This window comes from Delphinapterus leucas, chromosome 9 (genome assembly GCF_059928025.1).
Source record: "Delphinapterus leucas isolate spDelLeu-1000000601 "Yukka" chromosome 9, BTC_Dleu_Yukka2, whole genome shotgun sequence".
Taxonomy (NCBI): Eukaryota; Metazoa; Chordata; class Mammalia; order Artiodactyla; family Monodontidae; genus Delphinapterus; species Delphinapterus leucas.
In genome coordinates, this window is record NC_143137.1 from 2,873,913 (window position 1) to 2,878,769 (window position 4,857).

A 4,857-nucleotide genomic window follows, 5' to 3' on the forward strand; every position below is an offset into this window, starting at 1 on the left:
TCTCCTTGGGTGCGAACAGGCAGAGCAACTGTCAAAATCCTTTTCGGCAGCGGCCAGGGGTGGTGGGCATGTGGCCCAAGTAGGCCAGCAGCGTGCTTATCCTGCGGTTTACGGCTCGAGCCCAGTGAAAACAGAGTGACCAAAACACAGTTGGAGCCGATGTGTGCCTGGTGGCATCAGGGCCCGGGACAAGCTTCGGTTCACCCCCAGAGCTCCGGGGCTTTCCCCCTCCTCACCTGGTTCTCCAGAGTTGCCCTCGGTTCTGCAGCCACTCCAGGGCCCTTCCATAAGTGTCTTCCTGCCTGATGTGCCCGGTCCCACTGTTATATTTTTTTATTTTTCTGGCTGTGCCGTGTGGCTTGCGGGATCTTAGTTCTCTGACCAGTGATTGAACCCGGGCCACAGCAGTGAAAGCGCAGAGTCCTAACCAGTGGACCGCCAGGGAACTCCCGTGGTCCCACTGTTCTTTGCCTGAAGTGGCAACAGGACACGGGGCTGAGTCCTGACCAGCTCTGGAATGCCTCCCCACCCCTTCCATCTTTCTTTCTCTTTGCCCCTTTCACCTTCTCTCTTGCATCTCTAACTGTCACCTTGTTCTGAAATGCAGAGAATCCTCTGACAGTGGCCCCAAGAGTTAGTTCCGGTCATGTGGGACCCCCCCCCCCCATTGGGGGCTTTTCTCACTCCCCCAGCAGAAAGAACACCACTAGACCAGATACTGGGCCCTGCTCCAGGCCTGGGCATTGCAACCTCCATGGACCCAGAGTCCAGGGTTTGGGGGTCCCTCAAGCCTCTAAGCCAGGCACCCCCTGCGCCCACTGCCTGGCGTCTTGATGTGCTTCTCCCTGACAGGGCCGCATTCTCACGGTTGCCCTACACAAAGGTCACCAGCAGAGCAGTGCCCCTCCACGGCCACTGGCACCCAACCTGGGACCCAGCAGAGCCGCACCCAGCACACCTTTCTTGGGGAGCACAGGGAAGGTGGGAACCGTTGCTGATAGTGTTTGGTTTTCACTCTCCCAATAAAGATTAATTTCTTACAGTATCCTGTAGGACATACTGGAGTTCACTCTGAAGTCCGAGGCTTCACAGCCCTCGTTTTCAGTGCTGTCCTAGCATAATTCTTACTCTCCTTTGTCTTAAAAGCATACTGGTTTGGACAATAAATTATAGTCACTCCACCCAGAAGATGCACAACACAGACGAGACAGTGCCACCAGTAGGACAGTCAGTCCCTGCTGGGATTTCCTCATGGTTCCCAGTACAGACGTGCCATGCTAAAGCTCATCTGTGTGCATGAGTCCGGTGCTGACTTAACAGTTACCTCTTTAAACATTTAGCAGTAATGGCAGCTCACTTGAGAAGACATGTGAGAATGTCAGCTCTAAAAAAAGGTGCTGCCTGCCGCCTGGGCGTGTGCGTCCCGAAGTGAAACCATCTGCAGCATTTACGCGGTGGCTCTCGGGAGCTCGTATGGGGGGGCGGCAGCTCGCTCACTTCTCCCGGCACCTGCGAGCAGCGCAGGACAAGGGCCGCGGAGGGGCGGCTGGTGTAAATGCTTTAAAGAGAACCGGGGAAACGCTGAAGACCGTCCTCCACCAAGGGCAAAGGAAACAATCAAAGAGTGAAGATGCAGCCCCCACTGAATGGGAGAAAATGTTTGCAGATCATATATCTGTTAGGGCTTCATTTCCAAGATGTGTAAGGAACTCCTGCCACTCAATGGCTAAAACTCTAATAACCTGATTTTAAAAAGGGGAAAGGACTTGAGTAGACATTTCTGTAAAGAAGACATGAAAAAGGCCAACTCTTATATGAAAAAGTGCTGAAGGTCACTAGGCATCAGAGAAATGCAAATCAAAACCACAATGAGATAGCACCTCACACCTGTCTGGATGCCTATTATCAAGAATAGCAAAAGACAACAAGTGTTGGCAAGGATGTGAAGAAATGGAAACCCTTAGACACTGTTGGTGGGGATGCAAAATGGTGCCACTGCTATGGAAAACAGTATGGAGATTCCTCAAGAAGTTAAAAACGAGGTCAGGCAGAGCTGCTGCGCGCTGGAAGAGCACAGTCCGGCGGCCAGCTCACACTCGCACCAACCGCCCGGCCCCAGGGCACCTCGCCGTCATCCTCCTGATGCGGACCTGCGTGGCCCAGGCCTTGCGCCATGGGGCCGGCCATGGCCTCCCGGGGCCCTACTCTGTCCGTGCGTCCTCGCGAGAGCCCCCAGCTGCCTCGCGCCCCTCTCGCCCTTGCCCTTGCATGCGCAGCAAGGCGCCTTCGGCCCCGGGTCCTTGCGTTCGGGCTGCTGCTTGCCGCGGTGGCCACGGCCCAGGAAAGGTGTGCGTGTGTGAAAACTACAAACTGACCACGGGTCGGCGCTAGTGTACATCCGTTGCTGCACAACCTTCTGTCATTTGCACAAAACTGGCTACCAGATGTTTGGTGATGATGGCAGAAATGACTCTCAAAGCCTGGAAGAGGAGGGAAGCCAGAGGACGCTATCCAGGCTGACGATGGACTCTGTGATCCCGAGCATGACAAGGGGCTCTTTAAAGCCAAGCAGTGCAATGGCACGTCCACGTGCTGGTGTGTGGACACTGCTGGGGTGAGAAGAACTGATAAGGACAGTGAGATATCCTGCTCCGAGCCAGTGAGGACCTACTGGATCGTCGGTGAACTAAAACACAAACGAGAAAAACCTTATGAGGATCAAAGTTTGTACACTGCACTCAAGGAGGTAATCATAAGTCGTTATCAACTGGATCCAAAATATATCACAGATATTCTGTATGAGAATGATGCTATCACTGTTGATCTGGTACAGAATTCTCAGGAAATTCAGAATGATGTGGACATAGATGATGTGGCTTATTATTTTGAAAAAGATGTTAAAGGTGAATGCTTGTTCCAGTCCAAAAGGATGGGCCTGAAAGTAAATGGGGAACTACTGGATCTGGATCCTGGTTGAACTTCAATTTACTATGTTGATGAAAAACCACCTGAATTGTCAGTGCAGGGTCTACAAGCTGGAATTATGGCTGTCATTGTGGTGGCGATAGCAGTTACTGCTGGAATCATGCTGGTTGTTTCCAGAAAGAAAAGAATGGCAAAGTATGAGAAAGCTGAGATAAAGGACATGGGTGAGATGCATTGGGAACTCAAGTGTATAGCACTTTAATTTGAAGAGTAACTACAAAAAGGGAAATTAGCAAGCAGACTCAGATTACAAACATATGAGCGTGGGGCAAAGAGAAGATCTTTGAAGACCACTACTACTGTGCTAGTTAAACATCATATATTTGTAATAGTTAAACCTGTACTCAAAATATAAGCTGTTTGAAATTGACTTTACCAATCTTAAAATTTGACCACGAGTGTCATATATATGCAGATCTGATATAAAACCCAAACCTAAAATTTGGATTGCATAGTTTGAATTATTTACCCCTAACATTGAAGGGTATGCATTAAACATGCTTCCACAGTAGTCTGAATGACTACTGTCTCGTCCATTTGTGATTAAGTAGCTGCCTTTCTCTTTACTTTGAGTTTTATACATAAAAACTTTTTTTTATGAACTATGAAATAGAACATTTAAAAAATGAGTTTCCTAAAAAAAAAAAATGAAACTGCCCATGATCTAGCAATTCCACTTCTGGATATTTATCCAAAAGAATCAAAACCAGGATATCAAAGAGATATTTGTATATTCATCTTCATGGAGGCACTATTCCCAGTAGCCAAAAGGTGGAAGAACCCAAATGTCACAGCGAGTTTTCCCCGTCAGAACCAGTCAATGAATTAATACTCTGCTAACCCAGGGCTCTTCTCCATAGATTATACTGACTTTCTAGGTAGGAGTTGCTTGATAACAAATTAAAGGACTTCTGTTCATGCCCATTCTAAGGGAAGCATTGGCTAAATTCTGAGGATCAAAACCAACATTCATGTTCGTCAACAGGGACTGTTTAAATACCACGTGGTCACAGCAAGACAGTAAAAACTGCAGCCTGGGGACTTCCAAAGTGTTATTGATGATCTTTTGCTTCCTGTTGGAAGTATTGTACTTCATACCTTGAAATATAATCTGGTCTTTCTCATCAATTGAGGGTTAAAGAAATGGCAAATTACGATTCGCTGGGTCAGTGGACATTCCCCATTCACTTGGCTGCCCTGCATCTACACTTCTTTCACACAGTTGGGGCTTATCTCCTGAACAAGCATCACCTGCCTCCACCACAGAGCTTGCCGAGGCCATGACTCTCTTCTTCACTTCACCCGGGAAGACCTTGTGCCACGGCAGGCACGTGTGACTGGCCACCACCAGCCTGTCAGTGGCAGAACCAGGATGAGAACCTAGTTTTCAGGCCCCCTTCATCTCCTGTATTGCGTTACTTCGAGATGATCACTGGTGCAGTTAATCAGAAGAAGTCCTGAATTAAAAAAAATCTATTATGGGTATCTTTGAGAAGATTTAGGGTAAGGCTAAAAAAGCAGTAAAGCACAGTTCTGGATTCATTTTTTAAGAAGTCTTCAAGAGGGCTTCCCTGGTGGTGCAGTGGTTGAGAGTCTGCCTGTTGATGCAGGGGACACGGGTTCGTGCCCCAGTCCGGGAGGATCCCACATGCCACGGAGTGGCTGGGCCCATGAGCCATGGCTGCTGAGCCTGCGCGTCCGGAGCCTGTGCTCCACAACGGGAGAGGCCGCAACAGTGAGAGGCCCGCATACCACAAAAAAAAAAAAAAAAAAAAAAGTCTTCAAGGATATTTCATTAACATGACAAAATATGTGTATTGCCACCCCAAAACTAATATAAAATTGGTTATTATTTGTAGGGTATATAACTGG

General features: G+C 48.5%; 1 pseudogene; it reads left to right on the forward strand.

The window, feature by feature from the left end:
• The first annotated feature begins 1,558 nt into the window (after positions 1–1,558).
• Positions 1,559–3,425, forward strand: LOC111183162 (epithelial cell adhesion molecule pseudogene; annotated as a pseudogene).
• Positions 3,426–4,857: the final 1,432 nt, after the last annotated feature.